We start from the raw sequence: 24,681 nt of genomic DNA, 5'->3' as shown, positions 1-24,681 counted from the left end.
ACAAGATGGAAAAGGTATGGCTTATAGGATTCATCTGGGGAAAGATACAGGGGTCTCAGTGGACTGCTAGCTTGATATGAGTGACTTCATTTCAATTCAGTTGAACAAAGTGATTCTGGTGGTCAAAAAAACTAATGCCTTCTTAGACCAGTAAGAAGCCCACACTGGCCAGAAGGCAGGAGGTTAGCAGTGCGCTGGGAAATGAACTCTGCAAAAATGTAGAATATACTTTTCAGTTTAATTTTGCAACTTTCTCCATTACTTTCTTAAGTCTAGACCATTGAGAAAATAATCAATCAAGTCCTGATTTTAGCCTTTCATGCTGAAAATTTAACAATCGACTTTCTTGAGCTGCCTTCAGGCCACACCCTGTGATAGTCCCACCACTCTCTACTCTGGTCAGGCTAGTTCTGGGATTTGGCGCTCATCTCTGGTCTCCATTTTAAGAATATTGATAAGCTAGATCATTCAGAGAAGGATGGACAGGATAGTAAAGGGCCTGGGGGTCATATGACATGAGGACTAGTTAAAGGAACCGAGATAGCTGAAGGAATTCCTATTCTAATACAGAGAAGATGCCATGATTTCCAAGGTCACTTCCACTCTGGCATTTTGTTCTATGCATGTGAGTATTCTCTCATGGGAGCTCCCCAAAGGCAGGGCCCTGGCCTCTCTCCCTCCATCCAGGCACATGAAGAGGCCATTCACATAGTTGGGGGGGGGGGAAGCTAAATGAGAGAAGAACCAAATGTTCCAATTTTCCAAAAAGAAAACAGCATGGAGTCTGCAAAGTGGAGGCAGTGAGCTTCCTTTTGGCTCCTAGAAAAATTCTAGAATGGATTTCTCAGTCAATAAGCATTCGTTAAGCACCTGCTACATACCACACACTGTGATAAGCACTGGAAATACAAAGAAAATCAAAAGACATTCTCTGCCCTCATGGAGCTCACATTCTAACAGGGAAACAACATGCAAACATCTATATACAAACAGGATAAATTGGAAATGACCAACAGAAGGGAGGCTCTAGGACAATGGCCCATGGAAGAGGAAACAGCAGTGACAGAGCCTCTGTCATTAAACATGTCAGGCCGGAGGAACCTTTTGTCAACAGGGTTTCCTAGGTTGGGGGATCAGGAGAACAATTCAGGCTGTTAACCAAAATTTTATTAAAACTTTTGACAAAGTCTCTCCTGCTGTTTTTGTAGAAAAGATGATCAGGGGAGGGTTAGAAGATAATGGACCACAGTTCTGTGGTCTGAGAACCGGTTTAACAAATCAACCCACAAAAGCAGTCAGGTGTTAATGGTTTCGTGTCAAGTTGGAGGCAGTCTGCAGTGGAGTGCCCCAGGGATCCAGCTGTCCTTGGGGGAGATGACACCAGAGCAGAGTAAAAAGAAAATTGGATTGGGAGTCAGAGGCTATGGTTTAAAATCTGAATTCCTAGGGGCAGCTAGGTGGCACAGTGGATAGAGCACCGGCCCTAAAGTCAGGAGTACCTGAGTTCAAATCCAACCTCAGACCAAACACTTGACACACTTACTAGCTGTGTGACCCTGGGCAAGTCACTTAACCCCACTTGCCTTAAAAAAAAAAAAAGGTTTAAAACCCGAACTCCTGTATGGATTAGCTTCGCCACCTTGGGAAACAGAGAGCATCTCTCCGATGGTTTGGAAGCTACAGACCATACTTCCGACATCTGTGGAAACACTCACCAGGCTGGCAAATAAACCAGGCCTTTTCTCAGCAAAATCACTGGTTTCTAGCCTTTTATAGGGAGGTAGCTGGGTGGCACGGTAGCTAGAGTGCTGGGCCTAGAGTCAGGAAGACCTGACTTCTTGAATTCAAATCTGGCCTCAGATACTTCCTAGCTGTGCGACCCAAGGGCAAGTCACAGTGTTTGCCTCAGTTTCCTCATCTGTCAAATGAGCTGGGGAAGGAAAGGGCAAACCACTCCAGTATCTCTGCCAAGAAAACCCAAAAAGGGGTCATGAAGAATCAGACGCAACTGAAACAACTGAACAACAACAGAGATGCAGAGTGTGAAAGTGAAAAAAGTGTTGTATTTGGAGTCTGGAGCCCTGGGTCCCAATCCACCCTCTGCTGCTTATTGACTACGTGACCTCGAATAAATCAGTGAAGCTCTGTGAGCTATTAGCTCATTGTTAAGGATGAGGGTAGAATGACAACAGGCCAGCAGTTGAAGGAAGCATCTGATGAGGTGCTGTGACCATATCAGTTATTATTATTGAAAGACTGTTGGAATAGGAAGGGACCTCAGAGACCACCTAATACAGCCCTTCTTTTACCTGTGGCATAACTCGGGTCCTGAGAGGTGAGTAATTTGCCTAATAAGTCCCATAACAGCTAATAAGAACCAGAACCTGGATTGGAACCTAGGTCTACCGACCCCTAGTCCAGTGCCCCCCCATTCCCATCACACCACCCTGGCTGCATACTGGTCACCCACTACGACCCCCAACCTGCTTCCATGGCACAGTACACGAGATCCTTTCAACTGCTAGCCTGGATCAAAGGGCAATGCCACCCCCACGCCTCTGATTCATGGGCTGATCTCACCGCAATGCCATGTGGGTGCAACCCCTGGTAGTTGTTAGGGAAGCCTTTAGAGGCTTCTAAAGAACAGTAATTATTATCACTGTTATTATCATCATCACCACCATCATCCGCAACAGCAATTATCCACCGCTTTCTGAGCTCTTCCCCACCAAGAATCAGCAAGTTGGATTTGGACAGAAACCTGGGGAGTGAAACCAGCCGGAGAGCTGGCCCTGGGCCCTGGCCCCACCGTTCTGCCTGGGGGGGGGGGAGGGCCTGAGCTTGGCAGAGAGCCCCTCCACAGCTCCCAGCCCCAAGGTTCCTGAGAACCCAAAGTGTCAGGGCCAGGGACCCAAACCTGTGGACAGCAGGCTGTACACTGGGCTCAAGGTGACATGGAGATTTCACAATGAGTTAGTAAATTGGAGCTGTAGAGACAGTCCATCTAGCTCAACCCAGTCAAATAAAATCTTTTTTCCACCAAAGCATTTCATTTTTTACTTCAGTACACTCTAACTCCAAGGTTCTTGACCTTTTTGTGTATCATAGACCCTTTGGGCAGTCTAATGGGCCCCTTCTCAGAATAATTAGTCTTTAAATGCATAAAGTGAAATACAAAGAAAATCAATTATATATCTCTTAAAATATTTATAAAACAAACTTAATATTCTTAAAATAAAATAATATTTGTTATTAAAATACTAATAAAAACAAGTTCACTGGGCCCCAAAAATCCATTTATGCGCTCTGGGTTAAGAATTACTGCTATATGGAGGAAAATACCTGTCTGATCTATGGCTGAGGGAAGAGTTCATGACCAAGCAAGAAACAAAGAGGTTCATGGAAGATAAAATGAACAATTTTGATTATATAACATGAATAAGTTTGTTTATAAGCAGAGCCAACCCAGATGAAATTAGAAGAGAAGTAGAAAATTGGGGTGGGGTGGAATCTTTACTTCAAATTTCTCTGTTAAAGATCTCATTTCTAAGATACATGGAAAACTGTTTTGAATTTATAAGAATAAGTCATTCTCCAATGATCAAAGGATATGAATAGGCAGTTTTCAGAGAAGGAAATCTAAGCTATCAATAGCCATATAAAAATGTTCTAAATCACTATTAATTAAAGAAATGAAAATTAAAACAATACTGGGGTTTCACCTTACACCCATCAGATTGGCAAAGTTGACAAAAAAAAAAAAGGGAAAATGACAGATGGTGGAGGGACTGTGGGAAAACAGGCACTATTGGTTGAGCTGTGAACTGGTCCAGCCATTCTGGAAAGCAATTTGGAACTATGCCGCAAAAGCTGTTAAGCTGTGCATACCCTTTGACCCATAGTCTATGCCCTAAAGAGATCAAAGAAAGAGCAAATGGATCTATATATTTTAAAAAAATTGTAGTGGCTCTTTTTGCAATAGCAAAGATCTGGAAACTGACAGAACATACATACATTGGGGAATGGCTGAATACATTATGGCATATGAATGTAGTGGAATACTATTGTGCTGTAAGAATTGATGAAGGGGATGATTCCACAGAAACCAGGGAGGCTTGTATGGACTGGTACAGAGTGAGGTGAGCAGAACTAGAAGAATTTATATGATAACAATATTGTAAAGACAACTTAGAAAGACTGAAGAGCTCTGATAAACCACAATTCCAGAGGATTCATGATGGAACAGGTTCCCACCTCCAGATAAAGAGGTGATGGACTCAGACCCACATTGAGGCATATTCGTACATGGCCAATGCAGGAATTTTTTTTTTTTTGCTTGACCATACGTTTTCATAAGAGATTTTGTTGTTTTCTTGCTTTCACAATGGTAAGGGGAAAAGAACATGGACCTTTAAATAAAATAAAATTGGATTTTTTTTTAAAGTCCCTATTCTACCTTGTATAACAGTTACTTGTATACATTACAGCCCCTCATCTACCCCATTAGACTATAACCTCCTTAAAGGCAGGGACTGTTTGATTTTTCCACCTTTACATACCAGTGATAGGACTTTGCACAGAGCAGGCATTTCAAAAATGTTGCCTGGGATGAATTCTTTCCTTATCCCTGCCTTTCAGATTCTTTACCTTCCTTCATGTGCCACCTCCTCCAAGAAGTCAATCAATCCATGGATATTTATTAAGCATCCACTATGTCTTACAAATACGATGTATGGTTGTTGTATGGGTAGGAGTTAAGGATATTTTTTACATTTTTAAATATAATAGTTTGCTCACTCCAATCTAATCTAATACAGGCATACCTTGGAGATACTGCAGGTTCAGTTCCTGACCACCTCAAAAAGTTAATATCACAATAACGCAAGTCACACAAATTTTTTGGTTTCTCAAGGCATATAAAAGTTATGTTTACATTACACTGTAGTCTATTAAGTTTGTAATAGTATTATGTCTAAAAATGTACATACCTTAATTAAAAAATATTTTATTGCTGAAAAAAAACCCAAATACCATGCATGAAACAATCCTCGCAATGATCTTACCTTCTAACAAGGGAGACAGCAAGGAGATTGGATAGATCTACAGAGATATGCACACACATTGAAAAAAATAGCTTGAAGGGATGGTGGGGTCTAGTGAAGGAGTTTTAAGAACTGGCAACACTTGGCCATATTTGAAGGCCATGTGGAAGGAGCCAGTAGATGGGGAAAGATTGAAGATTGGAGAGAGAAGGGAAATGCTTGAGGGTACAATCTACTGGTGAAGATGGAAGAAGATGGGATCAAGAGCACATGTCAAGAGTTTGAACTTGACAATGGAAAGGGACACCTCATTGTCAGAGACTGGGTGAAAGGAAAAGAGAATGGGATTGGATGTCTCTGTTCTGTCTAAACAGGGCAACTCCTGTCTTCAAACATATCCCTTGATCTTCTGCCTCCATGTCTTTGTTCACTTGGTCCTCTATGCCTAGAATTTTCCTTCTCTTCTCCTTCCTCCCCATTCTCTCCATCTGTTGAAATGCCTCCATCCTTCAAGGCCCAGTTCCAATGTCACTGCCACCACAAAGCGTTCTCAGATTCTCAAACCCTTCCTTCAATCCCCTCCCCAAACTCAGTGTAATCTTCCCCTCTTCTGAACTCCAAAGGGCTTTCTTTGTGATCTCATGGAAAGAATAATGGTTACATCCTGGCTTATATTTCCCACTCTGACCCTTATTAACTGTGTTATTTTAGACAAGAGACTTCATCTCAGTTTCCTCATTTGAAAATTGAGAGTATGAATTTTTATGGCATCTTACCACTCTGCCTCAGTTTCCTAATATGTAAAATGAAGGTGGAGGGAGGTTTAGACTCATGGCTTCTAAAGTTCCTTCTAGCTCTAAACATGTGACACTATGTTCTCTCTCGCACAATTCTTGGGAGGGAAGTTTTTGGTTTTGGTTTTTTCATAAAACATAAAAGGAAGGAATGTAGGAAGAAATGTGAGTTACTATTATTGTCTTTCTCTTAACATTCTACACACATGTTAATACTGGTACCCAGCGAATTTTTTTAAACCCTAGAACACAGAAAGTCCATGGAGGCTTTAATGGAATGGGCAAGAATGGGCCGAGAAAAGAAGGGCTGAAAATCTTGACTGTAACACTTATTGGCCCAGTGAACCTGAGGCCGTCTGAAGCTCATCGTCAGCTATCACCAATGGAGGGAAGTGACCACATCAGAGAGAGAAAAACAGATAGTGGATCTACAGAAATACCAAGTATCCACCTCTCTATGGCTCTGATCCCATTCTGCTAGGGGTGTGCTGGAGTCAGCTCATAGCTAGAGCTGATTGTGAAACCTGCAGTATGAACATTTGCACTTGGGAAATCAGCAAACACTAAAAATCAGAGCTTGATTTATTGTTTTGTTGTTTGGCTAGACTTGGGAAATTATGGAGAAAATGTTAATAATGCAAATTAAAATTTAGTGTCAAGGTTCTTTTTTTTTTTTGAGCACTGGTTGCTAACCACTTCCCAGTACACCCTTGCAGTTGCATTTGTTATATCTGTTTATCTCTTACTTCTCCCTCCTAGTCTGAGGGCTCTGAGAGCAGACAAACCCATCCATCTCTACCTTTCTCTCTGTGTCTTAACACAACGGCCTATCTATAACTGCTGCTTAATGAATGTCTATTGAAAGCATGAATTAACTAACTAATGAATTGATGAATGCCACCACTTTGAGAGTTAGACAAGGCAGGGGAAATTAACCCTATTTTACAGATGGGGGTGCTCAGCATCTTCTTCAATTCAGTGTGGTGCAGTGGAAAGGGCCCTGGATTTGGGAGCAGAGGTCCTGGATTCAAATGCTGGCTTTGTCCTTTTACTCCCAGCTAACATTTCTACGGGGCCTTAAGGTTTGCAGCACGTTTTACATATTCTTATCTCACCTGGTCCTCACAACAACCCTGAAAGGTAAGTACTGAGAATATCCTCATTCTACAGATGAGGAGAACTGAGGTTCAGAGAAGCTGTGACTTTCCCAGGGTCACATGGCTGGTCAGAGCCTGGGGGAAGATTTGAAATCGAGTGGTTTTTGACTCCAAGAATAGCACTCAATTGTCCATACTACCTAGCTGCCTTTGACCTTGGGCACCCCATGTCAGCCTCAGTTTCTTCATCTGTAAAATGGGATGCTTTCCAACTTAAAATCTATCATCCTGGGGCCCAAAGCTCCAACGTGCAGCAAGGGTCACACTGAGCACCTGGGTGAGGACAGGCGTGCCCCCAGACACTTCATCCTCCACGGGGTGAGATATCTAGGCACAGCATCCCTCCCACTCTCCAGAGACTATGGGGGCACCAGAAAAGCTGCCCCTTTGGCACTAAGAAGGAGCCCACTGCCCTAAAAAGACAGAGGAAAGAGTGGAGAACCCAAAGAAAGGAAGGAAGAGATAATGGGGCATTCCAGGTAGTAGTAAGAATAATAATAATCCATATTTTGATAGCTTTTTCAGGCTTACAAAGCCCTGGGAGGGATAGAGTGCATTCCTCATTTTAAAGATGATGAAATGGAGGCCCAGGGAGGCTAAAAATGACTTGCTCAAGGTCACACAATTGATAAGTGACAGAGTCAGGATTTACACCCAAAGCTTATGACGGCAAGGCAAAGCTCCTTCCAACTGTGCCATTTTAACTCCAGGACGAATGGAAGAGACCTGGGGAAGAGGGCAGCCTCCTCAGGATCCTGCTTATAGAAACAGGCCCCACTTTGTGAGCTGGGCCTGAGCCAGCAGCAGCGCTTTGTGTCTATGCTATCAGCCCTCACCTGAGCAGAGATGTCTGCTCCCCCAGGGATGAAGAAGAAGAAAGGAAACCCAAGCATCACTTCACAAGTGCCCCGACCCCTGAAGAGATTTGATGGGGACTTTGAGATCGCAAGATAAAAGATTCATCTAAGTGCCCAAGTATCATTAAGCATCATTAGCCCCTCAAGGGGTGGAGGCCCCACAGTTACCCCCCACTGCCCACACTCATACACACACACATACCTGTACACATATGCACACATATACATACACACACTCACACACACAAACACACATGCATACATACACACATCATACTTGCATATATACATACATGCACATGTAGATACATGTTTACATGCATATGTTCACACATGCACATTCATACACATATTCACACACATATACATACATACATGCGCACACAAACACACACATATACACATACACAGACACACAGCCTAGCCTGGCTAGGTTCCCCTCATTTTAAAGGCAGCTTCTTAGGAGTGTTTACAATATTCCCAAGGATCACTTTCCATCCATTCAATCATTATTCATTCAACAAACATGTGCCAAGCACCTCCTATTGGATATGGCACAGTCTCTCTCAAGGCCTTTTCAATCTAATGGGCAAGGGGACTGTGGGGACAGAATGTAGGTTGGGGATAGAGGGAGGGAGGCATGTGCACAAATAACTATACTCAAGAGACCAAGAGAAAGGCAAAGGGAAAAGGAGAGGAGAACTTTGAAAAGGGAGAACTCTCTCTCACCAGGAGTTAGGCCCAGATTAGACAAACTACTTTGCCCCATGGGAGCTTCAAGTAAGAGGGTCAGGCTCAACGAACTTTCAAGGAGGGGTCAGTATTGCCACAAAGCCATAGTCTGCCAAAACTCAAGGAAGAACTTCATAATACATCTGCCTTGTAAGAAAGAAAAGAAACAGGCATTATTGAGAGCTTACTATGCCCAGGCACTGTGCTAAATGATTTATAAGTATTTAATTTAATCCTCTTTTAATTAATTTAATTTAATTAATTTAATCCTCACAACAACCCTGAGGGGTAGGTGCTATTATTATCCCCATTTTACAATTGGAGGAAACTGAGGCAGGCAGTGGTCAAGTGACTTGCCCAGGGTCACATAGCTAGTAAGTGTCTAAGGGTGGATTTGAACTCAGGTCTTTCTGACTCCAGGCCCAATATCCTATTCACTGTACCACCCAGATGTTTCCCATCAACGTTAGTGTTCAAGTGAAACTCAGTGGTTGTGGAGGGGATGCATTCCCTGAAAGGGAGGTTGGACTACATGCCTTCAGAGGCCTCTTTAATCTACAGTCTGAGGTTCTAAGATTCCAGGATCACCTACAGACACAGCTGTGGGTTGTATTAGCTTGTTCTAACTTCTGGCTCATCATTGGTCCAGCTCTCATCCTGTCCAGTCTTCCAGAGGGACTGAACTGCTAAATCGGACTCATTTCAATTTGACAAACATTAAGCACCCATTAGGTACAGGGAAGCCAGGAAGACCTGGGCTCAAGCTGTCCCCCTAGGCAAGGCACCTAACCTCTCTACATTGGGCAACTCTAATACTTTTAGTGGCAAAGAAGGCATCGATCTGCACTGGTATCAATCAATTAGGAATTCCTTATACCAATGACATCACTGGTTCAGTCCTCTGTTCAGGGTGTGCCCAGCCTGGGGATACAGAGATGAGCTTGGGGGGATGTCTACCCTCAAGGAATCTTAATAGGAGGAGAATGTCTGGGCATTTCCCAGGAAGAAGAGAAAGACGTTTAGTGATAACGCTCACCTCCAGAGTATGTAAGCACCCGTAGCTCATAACATACGCACACTTTGGAGGTAGGAGTGTCTGTGTGTTTGTGTATGTATCTGTTGGGGGGGGCAATTCAATGTGAACAAAGAATGGTAGAAGGAAACGGGGACAAAGGAGAGATGCAGATAATGAGCTTTGAGAAAACCCAAGGAGGGAGAGATCACCTTCACATGGGGAGCAGGAATCAGAGATAACTTCATGAAGGAAGCCTGAGCTGGACCTTGAAAGAAGAAAAGGATTTCAACCAGGGTCAGATCAGGAGGGCGTGGGCTTCAGACATGGAAGAGAGCCTGTATGGATGGAGAAAGGGCAGGCTGAGATTGAGGGCTGGCTAGTCAGAACACAGAGCGAATGAGAGCAGGAGGCGATGAGGGTAGAAAAGTAGGATGGAGCTAGGCTGCAGGAGACCAGTCCTAGCAGGCAAAAGGGTTCTAAGTTTTATCCTATACAACCGGAAGAAGCGGAAGCTCTTGGGTGGGTGTTGAGGGTGAAGGGGGCTGAATGATCGCACAAAATGCCTTTTGCACTTGCAGTCTCAGATTCCAGAACCATAAACCCGAGGCCAGGGGCTATCTCCTTCCAGAGCAGCATGGCTGAGAGGGCAAATGCACACTCAGGAGTCAGAGGGAAGGACTGACCTGCTAGACAGCGACTGGAGGAGAAGGCAAAGGCTCGCTGCTGCTGGTGTTTAAAAAAGTGGAAGCTCATAGTCAGCCCCCAAACTCCCCAACTACCACTACCTACCATGCAAAGCACCAGGGCCTCCAACACCCCTCTTCTCCCCCTCCTGTGGCCAGCAAGTTCACTCTTTGATAGTTCTGAGTATTAGAAAGTGTTTCTTTTAATCTAGGGAAATTCTGTTAATCTGTGGCAACCCATCCTTCACTCCCAGTTCTAAGCCTTCTGAGGCCAAGCAAACTGCCACCACATCACACATAAACTCAGTAAAGGTTTGGTGAATGAATCCTAGAATTTAGCTGAAAGAGATTCCAGGGTCGTAAAGTTTAACCTATGGGTTGGCCCTGAGTACTTGAAAAAGAATTTCCTCAATGACAAGATTTCTTTAAAGAAAAAATTGAAAAATTTATTTTGTTTTTCTCAAGTACATGTGAAAAAAATTTTAACATTCACTTATTTAAAATGTTCAGTTCCAAATTCTTTCTTCCCTTCCCCCTTCCCCTAGTCCCTTGAGAAGCCAAGCAATTCGAATACTTGAAACTAGCTATTAGGTCCCCACCAAGGCTGATCTTCTCTAAACCATTTAAACATCTGCTGGTCTTCCAGTTGTTTCTCAGATAGCCCTTGAGTGCCCTCATCCCCCTCTTCAGGTGGTCAGTGTCCTCACAAATACATAGCCCTAGAATGAGGCATGATCATCTAAGGTTAACAATGATTGGGGCAGGGGGCAGAAAAGGACCTCGGATTTGGAATCAGAAGACCTAGGCATAAATCCAGACTCTGCCGTTACTTGCCACCTGCTCAACTTTAAAGGAAGCACTCCGTTTCCTCTTTACCGTGATGACCTCTAAGTCCCCTTCCAGTTCCTTTCCAAAAACGGGTTCCTGTGACCCAGGTTAAGAACCTCTGCCAGATCTTTTTGTGGTGGCAAAGAATTGGACATTGAGGGGATGCCCATCAATTGGGGAATGGCTGAATAAGTTGTGGCATGTGATTGTGATGGAATACTGTTGTGCTATAAGAAATGGTTTCAGAAAAACCTGGGAAAACTTATATGAACTGATGCAGAGTGAAGTCAACAGAACCAGGAGAACTTTGTACACAGTAACAGCAATATTCTGCGATGATTAACTATAAATGACTTAGCTATTCTTAGCAATACAATGATCCAAGACAACTCCCAAAGGACTTGAGATGAAAAATGCTATCCACCTACAGAGAAAGAACTGATGGACTCTGAGTGCAGATTGAAGCATACTTTTTTACTTTATTTTTCTTGGTTTGATTTTTTGTCTATGTTTTCTTTTGCAACATGGCTAATATGTTTTGCGTGACTTCATATGTATAATTTATATCAAATTGCTTGACTTCTCAAGGGGGAGGGGAAGGAGGAAGGGGAGAGAGAATTTGGAACTCAAAATTTTTAAAAGCTAATGTTAACAGAAAGATGATATTTGTAACTCATGAGACCTTTGTCAGTATTAGGGTAGTTAGAGGGAAAAATTATATATATCTATAGATAGATAGAGAGCACGGGTAAGTTGAAGATGAAGAGGTGATATTTAAAAAATAAAATTAAAGGGTGAGAGAGGATTATATTGGGAGAAGGAGAAAGGGAGAGGTAGAATGGGGTAAATTATCTCACCTAAAACAGACAAGAAAAAGCTTTTACAGTGGGAGGGGAAGTGGGGGAAGGTGAGAGGGAATGAGTGAATCTTATTCTCATCAGATTTGACTTAAGGAGGGAATAACATACACACTCAATTAGGTATGAAAATCTATCTTACCCTACAGGAAAATAGGGGGAAAGGGATGGGGGGGGGGTGACAGAAGGGAGGGCAGACTGGGGGAGGGGCTAATCAGAAGCAAACACTTCTGAGGAGGGACAGAGTCAAAAGAGAGAATAGAATGGGGGGGGCTGGATAGGATGTAGGGAAATATAGTTAGTTTTTCCACAACATAAGTACTGTGGAAGAGTTTTGCATGACATGTATAACCTGTACTGAGTTGCTTGCCTTCTCAATGAGGGTGGGTAGGGTGGGAAGAAGGGAGAGAATTTGGAACCCAAAGTTTTAAAAACAAATGTTAAAAATTGTTTTTACATGCAACTGGGAAATAAGATGTACAGGCAATGGGGTATAGAAATCTATCCTGCCCTACAGGAAAACAGAAGGGGAAGGGGATAAGAGAAGGTGGGGGGGGTTGATAGAAAGGAGGGAAGATTAGGGGAATGAGTATTCAGAATGTACACTGTCTTGGGGTGGGGGAGGGGCAAGAAGTGAAAAACTTTGGAACTCAAAATCTTGTCAAAGTGAATGTTGAAAACAAATAAATACATCTTACTGGGGAAAAAAAGCTAAAAAAAATTTTTCACACATAATTGAGAAAAATGAAATTTTTTTTTTTAAAAAAAGAAATCTTGTCATTGAGGAAATTCCTTTTCGGGTACTCAGGGCCAACCCATAGGTTAAATTTTATGCCCCTGGAACCTCTTTCAGCTAAATTCTAGGATTCTAGGATTCATTCACCAAACCTTTATTGAGTTTATGCCTGGTGTGGTGGCAAGATTTGGAGTCAGAGAACTGGGCGTGATCCCAGCTCTGTTATTTGATACCTATGTGACCTTGGATAAATCACTTCACTTTTTTTTTCCATTCTTGGTTTCCTCCAAGCCCTATTTCCTCTGATACCACCAAAGCCCAAGGTTACACAGCTAGTAAGAGAACTTTTTTGAACTCCATTATGGAATCATAGAAACCTCTTGGCAAAGAGCCTCTCCCCTACTCCCAATCCTAGGGAGTTTGCTGGGGCTGGGTAGGATGTGGTAACAATGGGCCATTCTCCCCCAGTCCAACACCCCCAAGTTGCAGGGCCCAAGTCTATTAAACAAAGATCAGAGGAAGAGTGAGTCTGTAGAAGAGACTCCTCCCGGGTGAACAGTTTTGTATTCCCAGAGGGCACAGTATAGGACCTTAATAATAATAGGTCCCCCACTGAATTGAATGAGGCAGGACTTGGGATGAGTCTTGAAAGACTGGAGAGGATTAAACACATTATATACACCTGAAACACCCTACAGTCACCTGGAATTAACCAGTTACAATTATGATTGTGTTTTGAGGCTCAGTTATTTAACACCAAGGCTCTTCCCTTCTCTGGCCTCAGTTCTGTCATCATCTATAAAAAGAAGGGAATGGTGATCCCTAAAGGAGGCCTCCCAACTCTAAATCCTACAATACCTGTGAAATTTTTGACAATTTCCCATAATTTCTCAGTGAGAACTGGGGACATTCTAGATATACCAAACGGTATCCCAGATGTCACTTAATTTCTCCAGGTCTCCTTTACTTCATCTATAAAATGAAGGGATTGGACTCAATGGCCTCTCAGGTCTCTTTCAGCACCAAATCTATACCCACCAGACTAGCTCAGTCCTGCCCCAGAGCAGTTCAAAGACGTTGTTTTGAAATGTGAAGGCGTGTAACTAAAGTGTGACCGTGACTACCCTGTCCCCCACTGCCTCAAGGCCAGGTATGTTACATTTCACTGTTCTCCCAGGATGTACCCTCAAGGGGGTAGGGGGGCAGTGTCATTTCTTGTGGGCATTAACTCGAGCTCCCATTGATTGTGTTCTCCAAATTTTAGGGGTTTCCTGTATCCCCGTTCCATTTAACCATTTAACAGTCAGATTAGCCTAAAAAAAAGAGAATACTTATTTCAAAGTTATAAAAAACAAATATATAAATCATCCCCACCCACACCAAATTGGAGCATAATCCCCATTCTGCCACCTCAGGCTCTGGGGAGGGAGAGAGATTAGGCACACATAATTTAGCTCAGTTCCTATATAACATAGTCCTCCCAAGTTCCAAGTCCAAAGTTTGAGGCCCGGGCAGGGGCCCAGGCACGCTGGCTTGTCAGGTTTTCCCTGGTGACCTGGCAGTAGCCCAAGCTTAGTCTCTAACTCAAGCTCTTAGGCCCACAACATCTAGGCCTAGAACTGAAATGGACAAACAAAACAGACAAAAACCTCAAGCCCAGTTCTGGGGGCCACAGGTCTTAAAGGGGGAAGGGGGAAGGGAGCCCCCAACCACTGCCCCGCCCCCTCAGCTTAGTTCATTTTTGCTGGTGGGGCTGTGAGTGACAGACAGATTATCCCCAGGTGGTAGTTTTAATGACACAGCTGGTTCTGCCTAAGCAGCACATGGAAAAGGCTACTCTCACCCCACATGTAGGGGAATACAAAATATCTTCTCCCAGAAGCAGATCCTTGGCAAGATATCTCCCACATGAATGCCTCCATCTCAGGGGATCTGGGTGCAATGTCCATGCCCATACCCGTGTCGGGGCAGACCGGATGCCCCCAGAGCTTAAAGGTTGTCTGCACTTTGCAAAGTGGATTCTTGTGACAAGTCTACAAGGCAGGCCAGGGCAGAGGTAATTCTGCCCACTTCAAAGATGAGGATAGTGAGGAAGCTCTGCAAGGTGGGGCAGAACTGCTGGGACACCAAATAACTATTGAAGAACACAAGAATGTTATGTAACATGAGAGGAGGCCCCTAAATGTCTTCGCATTGATCAAAAACAAAAAAACACCGAAGCAATGTGAGTTGCTATTGTCCTTTTATTGATGTTTAAAGACCTTACAAGTCCCTTGGTTAAAGGAACTCCAGATTGAAGAAACTCCCTGCACTCACGCAGGTCTGAAACATACAACTCACAGCCCTAGAGCTGGATGGTGCATTTTAGTCCAACCTCTCCCTTTTAGAGAGAAGCTGAACCCCGGGGAGGGAAAGCAGCTTACCTAAGATCCCCTAGGTGAGTCAGCACCAGAGTAGGGATTTGAACCCAGGTCTTCCGATCCCAGAGCTGGTGCTCCTTCCTTTCTAGACTGTTCTTAAAAAAATCTCCAGGAGTCTCTGAGAAGCTGAGTGCCTTGTTGAGGGTCCATGAATTGGGGAGGGGAGGGGCAGGCTTCTCTGACTCAGAAGCCAGCTCTGTTCTCCCCCATGACACACTGCAGCTTATACTTAGCCATCAAACTGAAGCATTTCAGAGAGGAGTGGGACCTTGGAAGGCGTCTATTCCAAGCAGTACCCCGAGCAGTTATCCCCTCTGTTGCATACCCTGGAAGGAGCTACCCAGCCTGTTCTGGAAGACTTCCGGTGATAGAAAACTAATTTTCTGCAGCCCAAGAAAGCTCATTCTGCTTTTGGAAAGTTCTACCTTATACAGAGGCTAAATCTGCCACCTCCTCCTTTCTACCCATTTACTCCTAGTACTATCGGGGGCCTTCACAAGTCTGTGAGGTAGGGAGTGCATCACAGAGTAGGGGAGAGGCCCAAACAGAGCGACGGCCCTTTCACAGGATGAAAGCCCTTCAGATTCTTGAAGACATCACCCGGACCAGCTTCTAATTTCCATGCTAAACAAGCTCAGTTTCTTCCAAGCCAAAAAATGGCAAGCTGATGAGCTTCCGTCTGCCTCCTGGTCTTCCTCCTCTGAATCTGCCATCTTCTGGATTTCCCCCTGTAGCTTCAGCACAACTGTCTCCCAGCCCAAGCTTGGATCAAGATGGAACACACCCAAGTCACCAGCGCCAGAGGATTGAGCCTGGGAAGGGAGAGAAGGGAAGGAACCCAGATTTCCTGCTTGGTGGCCCTGAACCCCTCCTGAGGTCTGAGTCTCTGGCCAAGAAAGAAAGGCTCTCATTGGTGGCCCTTAGTGATGATGTTCTCCCCCTCCCCCTCCCCCACCCCAGGGAGTAAAATAAGATAGCATGTGGTAACAATGGTCTACCCTTTTCCAGGCCCCCCCACTCCTGCTATTTAGTCCCAGGGCTCAGGGCCCCCTGGCAACACTCCACTTGGGCCTCTTAAAAACACTCAGGGAGGCTCCATCCATCACGGGACACCAAAAAAGATAGAGCTTCCAATTAATTCACCACAGCAAAAACTTTTACCTCTGAACACGGGTCACGCATAGGGAAACTACAGGATGATGAAGATGACAATATGCACCACATTTAACCCAAACAAGCCATTCTACACCGTCACTGAGACGCACACCTACTCGTGCAAGTACAAGCGTCAGCGCCAGCGCCAGCGCCAGAGCCAGAGCCTGAGCCCGAGCCCAGACCTGTGCCCGTGCCCGTTTCCATATCCATGCCCTTGCCCAACTCCATGTCCGTGTCTGTGCCTGTGCCCAAACCCGTGCCCAAGCCCGTGCCCAAGCCCTTGCCTAACGCCAAACCCTTGCCTAAGCCCATGCCCTAGCCCATGCACGAGCCTAAGCCCATGCCCAAACCCGTGCCTAAGCCCATGCCCAAGCCCATGCACGAGCCCAAGCCCATGCACGAGCCTGAGCCCCTGCATAAGCCCAAGCCCTTGCACAAGTCCGAGCCCCTGCACGAGCCCGAGCCCGAGCCCGAGCCCGAGCCCGAGCCTAAGCCCACGCACGAGCCCAAGCCCGAGTCCAAGCTCGTGCCCAAAGTCACGCCGACAAGTCTGCATCAGCACCTATGAATGCGAAAGCAGAGGCAGCAGGGGTAACAGAGGCAGTGGAAGCAGACAGTCATGCTCCAAGTGCTCGTGCAGCTGCTCGACCCACACTGCCCGGACGTCCAGCAAACGCCGGCACAAAACCAAGGAAACCTACGTGGTCTCGCGCCCACACTCCCACTGACTGTGAGAGCTGGCTCTCCTTGGCACCCCTGTGCACCCATGAAAGGGCTCGGCGGAACACACCGGGTGTGGTCAGCCAGGTCTTGGGATCTGGCAAGATAGGAAGGTGAGGATATGGACAAGAGGGCATGAGAGCGGGGAGCCCGCGGGCCCCTGGCTGGGCAGAAAAGGCCTAGCCAGGGGACCAGTTAGGAGAGTATTCCAATGATCTAGATGAGGGGCTATGGGGGCCTGCACCCGGGTTGCAGGATTTGGGAGTGAAGAGGAGGAGACATGAATGAAAGGTATTTTTGAGACGTTGAACCAACAGGAGTCCGCAACTAAATGTGGGATCTGGGGGAGAAAAGGGACTCAGAGGATGGTATCGGCATCAGTAGCAATAGGGAAGACAGGAGGAAGATAATGAGGGTCCCAGTGGCTCCACATCATTTGGAGGTGCCATTGAAGGTGGGAGAGAGCCCCTATACAGAGTTATCTGGCCGAGATGACCATGGTATGTGCAAAGAGTCCTGGATTTAAGTTCTGGTCAAGTCACTGAGTAAAGGCATAGTCCGGACAATGGGGGCGCATGCCTGGAACCAGGACCAGCAGTGCCTGCGCTGAACCATTATTCCTCAGGGAAGGAGGCCCAGTCCAGCAAATTACTCTTAGTCTTGGCATACTCTGGGGACAATTGGGAGGTTAGCACAACCAAGAGCTAGCGGGAAAAAAATGGGACAAACAGTGAGGCTGCTAAAAGCCAAAGGAAGAAGCCCCTGGGGACAGAGGATGATGGGAAGGCTTCCTGAGTCCTATTTATAGAATAAAGGAGCTGGTTTGGACCATTTCTTTGGCGCTTGTCTCCTAAACATTTATCTTATTTTAGGAGGAGAGAGAGGGGAAAGGGGAGAGGGGAGATTTCTTCAAATGAACTAGGAGGCCCTCAAAAGGAGAAAGTTTCCCCTCCTCTTCCTCTTCCTCCTCCTCCTCTTCTTCCTTGTCCTCCTCCTCTTCCTTCTTCCTCCCCCTCTTCCTCCTCCTCTTGCTCCTTCTATTCCTCCTCCTCTTCTTCTCCTCTTCCTTCTCTTCTTCCCCCCTTCCTCCTCCTCTTCCTCCTCTTCCTCCTCCTCCTCCCAATCACATCAGAACTGAGGCCAGGCTCCAAGCACACCTGAGACACTCCGGAGATGCACATGGACTTGAATTAATCCCCCCCCCCATGTGAGTTTTCTCACCTGCCAATATTACCACTGTAAGAAGCAATGAGTTAATGGAAAAGTGCCCTAAACTTGGAGAAGAAGTACAGAAGCCTAAATCTCTACTTTGCCCCTTACAGTCTGGGGTGGGAGGCTCTGTTTTCTTCTCTGTAAAACAAAGGGGCCCTTCCCACTCTCAATCTATGATCCTATGATAGGATGAGAGTCTACAAGGACCCTAACATTCAAGTATGGACAGAAGGTGACCCCTCCTGAGGGGCACATCTGGGGGGGGCTCCCCTGAACCCCACTCACTCCCTTTTACACAAGGATGGCCTCTAAGGTTCTGTCCAGTTCAAGCTCTAGGACCCTAGCATGCTAGGACACTTTTTTTTTTGGTCTAGCCAATGGTGTTAAGTGACTTGGCCAGGGCCATACAGCTAGTATTATGTGTCTGAGGTCACATTTGAACTCAGGTCCTCTTGACTCCAGGGCCAGTGCTCTATCCACTGCGCCACCTAGCTGCCCCGTAGGGCAGCTTTTTTTTAAAGTCTAAATATGAACTACCTATACAGACCCTACTGAAGCCTCCCTAGGAGGCTGAGACAGCATGATGGACACATGGGGTGAGAGGCTACCATCACCCCCAGGTCCTCCACAACACACACACACACACACACAGACACGTGTGCATACCCATATATATGTGCACACATACATGTATACATGTGCACACAAACACATGCATACAAACACATACACAGATCTCTGGCAAAAAAAAAACAATTAGACATTTATTTCCTTACAGAATTTCTAAGTCTTTGTAAACAGCTGGCCTGGGATGAGTTATAGTTGGTTCTTCTGGCAGACAAAGGGTAAGTTGGATTTCTTCCTATTACATCATGTATTTTTTAAGGAAATTAACCGTCCCAAGAGATTCTGAGGAAAGTTTTCATGGTTCTCTCTGAGGGGGGCCTGAGCAAAAAAGAAGGCATATTTCCTGTGGGGCTCATTGGCTAGACACCCAGGGAGGAGATGCTCATTTAGGTCATGCCCCCGCTTCTATGCTGAACCTATCCAAGTCAGGCCCAATCCTATTTTTAACAGCAACAGGGAAGAAAAATGTCCCTAGTTTTTCGTCCTGTCCCAGGATCTCTCAGCCCTAATGTGTCAGAGTCCCACTGCCCATACAATAACAACCACAAGAATAATAACCACAACAACAATAATAATAACTCACATTTACACAGTGCTTTACAAGTCTGCAGGCAGGGAATGCAACATAAAGTAGGGAAATAGGAGTGACCCCTTAGTGGCTGAGTGACTTTGAAGTCATGTCACCTCTCTATCTGGTTCTTAGTTTCTCCATCTGAGGACCACATGAAATAGAATCTATAAAACATACCTTGTCAAAGACTCTATCATCCCCATTTCCCAATTGGGGAAGCTGAGTCCCAAAGAAGGTAAAAAACTGGCCCACGCTCACATAACTTCAAGAAGTAGCAGAGTCATGGTTAGCAAGACAGTCTCCTGGACTCCCATGTCAGGGTTCTGCTTCAGGGATGGGGAGAGGATTGAGAGAGGCCCGGAAGAGGGGAAGGGGAAAGGGGCACAGAGGATGGGGTAGAGGAAGGGACCACAGAAGATAATCCAAGTTGGGTGAACATTGTGAGGGAAAGCCTGAGAAAAAGGAATAAGCTGGAGCTATGGGGTATTGAGGGATGAGAAGACCAATATGGCAGGAGTGAAAAGGACTGCAAAAGAGATGATGTTAGGAAGAGGGCTTTGGGAAGCCTGAGGTAATTCAAGGTCAAGGCCATGACCTTCAGGAAAACAGAAATAATCTCTGAATTTTCTCTCTATTTGGGTCCCTCCCCCCCACCCAAGCAATGCCCTGAGAGAGGTGGAATGGAGAGGTCACTCTAACAGTAACAGATCCTAAGAGACAGGGGGAGGGGGGCAGGATATGCCAAGAAGGGGGGGGGGGTCATAGGGGTGGGTCTATCAGTGGGCAGACAAGAGCCACAGCTGATAAGTGAGAGTGACTTGGGAGGCAAAGGGAAGCAGAGGAGATTGTTATTCGGGCTCAGCCGGCTGTTTCACTGGAAGTCCCTTGGTGTCGACACCATACTAGGTATGTGGGAGCCACCTGGGAGCCAGGGCAGGCCACGGAAGATGTCATGGTTCTAGACTCTACTCTTGTGAGTCTGGCTCTGTTTAGAGCCCCAGCCTGCGACCTGCCCAAGAATCCAAGGGAGAGAGCCCAGGCTCATGCAACCCTGGACACACCTGCTCCCTGGAGTGGGGTGGTGGGTTGGGTCCCTTTCCCATCCCAGTGATGGAGAAGTTCAGGTTGTACCATTCTCTCATCTGTCTCTCTCCACAGTCTACTCCTGCCCCATCCCTATCCCTTTAGGGGATTCCTGGATGTTTGAGGAACCTGTGGGATAAATGTTCATCAGATCCTGGAAGCTTTCCCTGGGGCCTGAAGAGGTAGTGATGGTGAAGCCGGTCCCTAACAATGACAACATATGAGCTAAGCACAAGAAATTCAAACTCCGCGGATGGATAAATGGAAGAAGAGAAACAGAAAAAGTTACAACAAACCAACTAGAAACTGTTCTCAAAATAAAGGCCTTGGAAAACGTCAGAAATGCCTCTGGAATTGGGGAGAGGGCAAAGGGAAATGTTGCCCTCTTGGATTCCTAAAGGAAATAGGTTAAGAACAGAACAGCCTGATCCAACTTCACAGTTTACAAGGTGTTTCAGTGTTTACAAATCATTTTGCCATTTACAAGGCACTAGGCCATTTTATAAGGCACTTCACAGTTTACAAGGTGCTATACAAGGGAGAAGACACTTCACTGTTTACAAGTTGCTTCAGAGCTTACAAAACGTTTTATATTCATTATTCAACAACGATTTTTCAAGCACTTACGCACAAAACACTGCTCAAGGTGCTGAGAGATACAAAGATAATTCAGATATGTTTTGTTTTCAGAGGCACATTGTTTCATCTGATCTTCAGTGAAAACATGACAGGGGCAAAGATCATTATCCACATTCTACAGATGAGGAAATGTAAGCCTGGTAGCAGAACTAGCTTTGAGTACATGGGTTCTAATTCTACTTCTGTCATGTACTCCTCGTGTGCCATGAGCAAGCTAGAGGCAGCTAGGTGGCCCGGTGGATAGAGAGCACTAGCCCTGGAGTCAGGAAAATCTGAGTTCAAATCCAGTTTCAGATACTTAGCAAGCAGGGTAACCCTGGGTGAGTCATTTAACCACTACCTACCTCCGTTTCCTGATCTGTAAAATGGAGATACCACCATCTCTCTCCCAGGGTGGCTGTGAGGATCAAATGAGACACTCATATTTCCAAAGTACTTTGCAAACCTTAGTGGGATAGAAATGTCAGGGAACTCTTGTATCTCTCTGAGCCTTGGTCTCCCCACCAGTAAAATAAAAAGGTTGGGCTTGACAGCTTCTTCAGTCCCTCCCACCCTTAGATCTAAAAGGCTAGGACCCTGCCAGCTCAACGCTCTTTTTGTCACCCCCCCACTCACAGTCTCCATGAAAGGGCACTCAGTGCTGGTGCCAGGAATAAAGAGCGGGATCAACTGCTCCATGCCTGGAGCCCTACGGGAATGTGTAGAGTCATTGCTGGCATTGCCACCATTATGGTGGCATGTTAGGCACAAGGAATGGCAAAGCATTTCCCTAGAGCTATGCAGAAGCACCCACAGTAACAAGAGGCTGAAGAAGTTTGGCTTCCCCCAGGAACAGCAACTCAAATCTACAGTGCTTTACCAAGCACTTCTTGTGAACACAGACTTGACATTCTCCATCCATAGACCTCGGTTTTCTTAGCTGTAAAAAGAAAGAGTTAAATTAGGTGGTCTAGAAGGTCCCTTTTATTTTGTAAAGAGAGACTCACAGTGTACTGAAAAGAACATGGAATCAGAAGGCCCGGTTTAGTTGTGTCCCTTGATTTTTCTACTATTTACTATCATCACTACCATTGCCATCTTAACTCTCCGCCAAAATCAGCAACATCATCAGAATCACCACCATAAGCTCTTTCTCTCTACTACAATCACCAACATCATCACCAGAATCACCACCATCATTCTCTTCCCCTCTACTATAATCACCCGCATTATTACTGGATCACCATCATCACCATCATCTTCCTCCTCACCACGATTACCAATATTATTACTGGAATCATCTTCCTTCCACAATCACCAACATTATCACTAGAATCACCATCATCTTCCTCCTCACCACAATCACCAACATTATCACTGGAATCACCACCATCTTCCTCCTCACCACAATCACCAACATTATCACTGGAATCACCACCATCTTCCTTCCACAATCACCAACATTATCACTAGAATCACCATCATCTTCCTCCTCACCACAATCACCAACATTATCACTGGAATCACCACCATCTTCCTCCTCACCACAATCACCAACATTATCACTGGAATCACCACCATCTTCCTCCTCACCACAATCACCAACATTATCACTGGAATCACTACCATCTTCCTATCACAATCACCAACATTATCACTAGAATCACCATCATCTTCCTCCTCACCACAATCACCAACATTATCACTGGAATCACCACCATCTTCCTCCTCACCACAGCCACCAACATTATCACTGGAATCACCACCATTTTCCTCCTCACCACAATCACCAACATTATCACTGAAATCACCACCATCTTCCTTCCACAATCACCAACATTATCACTACAATCACCACCATCTTCCTCCTCACCACAATCACCAACATTATCACTGGAATCACCACCATCTTTCTCCTCACCACAATCACCAACATTATCACTGGAATCACCATCATCTTCCTCCTCACCACAGTCACCAACATTATCACTGGAATCACCATCATCTTCCTCCTCACCACAATCACCAACATTATCACTGGAATCACCATCATCTTCCTCCCTGCCACAATTACCAACATCATTACCAGATCCACCATCATTATCTTCCTCTCTACCAGAATTACCATCATCCTCACTGTCACCTTCACTTTCATCATCACACATCCACTATCATTGCAATCACCGTGATCACCTCCAGCAGCAGCAGCAGCACCGTCATTATCATCCTAAGAATCATCCTCTTTACAACTGATATTTATAAAATGCTTCAAGGATTTGCAGAATGCTTTACATCCCATTATGGCGTTGTTCATCACAATCATCTCACCAACACCGCTTTCACTATTAAACACAACCCTTATCATCTTAACTGTGAACACCACTGTCACCATTATCATCACTACCATCACCATGACCATCGTTATCACATTACACTCTCTCACCTCCATGCCTTTGCTTATACCATTTCATTTGCCGAGAATCTTTTCTCTCCCTCTCTTTGAGGGGGATTTCCTATTTATCCTTTAAAGCCCAACTCAGATGCACCTCTTCCAGGAAACCCTCCCCAATCCTTCAGCTCAAAGTGATCTCTGCTCTGTCTGACCCCATCCCAAAGCATCTTCTTTGTCCCTCTCCTATACATTTACCTCATAATATTCTGTTTTATAGTTGATTGTGTATTATAATTGTCTCTTAGTTTCTTCTCCTACATTACAAGGACAGAAAACAGTCACCTAAATTTTATGTCTCCCTCAGAGATTCACACAAATTTTCCATTTTCTATTGTTGAAGGGATGGCTCACTGGTTAGGGGAGGAGGAGAGGACATACTAGGAAATGAAGATGATATTTTAAAAAAAGATATCTTTTAAAATGTCTATGCATCCACATTGGTCACTGTATACAACTCCCTCATTGGGATTATTTCTTTTTGTTCTTTCAGAATTTCTTTCTAGACATCCCATCCTTCCAAAGCTAATGTCCCATGCAGTCCACAAAATCCTACCTCTCACCTCTGAACTCTTTATATCATGCTCTCTGAAAATCTCAAATATTTGTCAGACTAAGAGGGGCTGTCTCTCAATCACAAATTCCCCCTTTTTTTGTAAATAGTATTTTATTTTTTCCAATTACATGGAAAGATAGTTTTAAATATTCATTTTTTATAAGATTTCGAGTTTCAAATTTTTTCTTCCTCCCTCCCTTCCATCCCCCTCCCTGAGATGGCAAGCAATCTGATATAGGTCATACATGTGCAGTCGTGTCAGACATATTTCCACATGAGTCACGTTGTCAATTAAAGGAAGTGGTTGCTTCCTCCCTGAGTTCCTACTTTGCTTTATACATCTCTGGTGCAGTTCTGGACTGTTGCATATGTATTTAATGCATATGCTCTTTAATATGCACATGTAGTTTATGTAACATTGCACATGATACTTAATGTGTGCTCAAGTCTCACCCTCTTCTTAGACTCTGAACTCCATGAGGGCAGAGTTGATATCTAAAAGCTGTCTCTCTCTCATAGCTCCCAGTACAAGGACCCAGGGCACACAGAAGGTGCTTTAAAAAATCTCT

The 24,681-nt window shown here is 45.0% G+C and overlaps 1 long non-coding RNA gene across 1 annotated transcript; it reads left to right on the top strand.

Moving 5' to 3' along the window:
• Window positions 1-16,109: 16,109 nt before the first annotated feature.
• Window positions 16,110-20,822, top strand: LOC110212264 (uncharacterized). Its single transcript, XR_002325618.2, has 3 exons — window positions 16,110-17,109; window positions 18,987-19,053; window positions 20,565-20,822. It is a non-coding gene; the product is annotated as an uncharacterized LOC110212264 (long non-coding RNA).
• Window positions 20,823-24,681: the final 3,859 nt, after the last annotated feature.

This window comes from Phascolarctos cinereus, unplaced genomic scaffold (assembly GCF_003287225.1).
Source record: "Phascolarctos cinereus isolate Bilbo 61053 unplaced genomic scaffold, phaCin_HiC Scaffold_9;HRSCAF=440, whole genome shotgun sequence".
In the NCBI taxonomy this organism is placed as follows: Eukaryota; Metazoa; Chordata; class Mammalia; order Diprotodontia; family Phascolarctidae; genus Phascolarctos; species Phascolarctos cinereus.
Note: the sequence above shows the minus strand (reverse complement) of the source record. Positions and strands in the feature narration are given on the sequence as shown.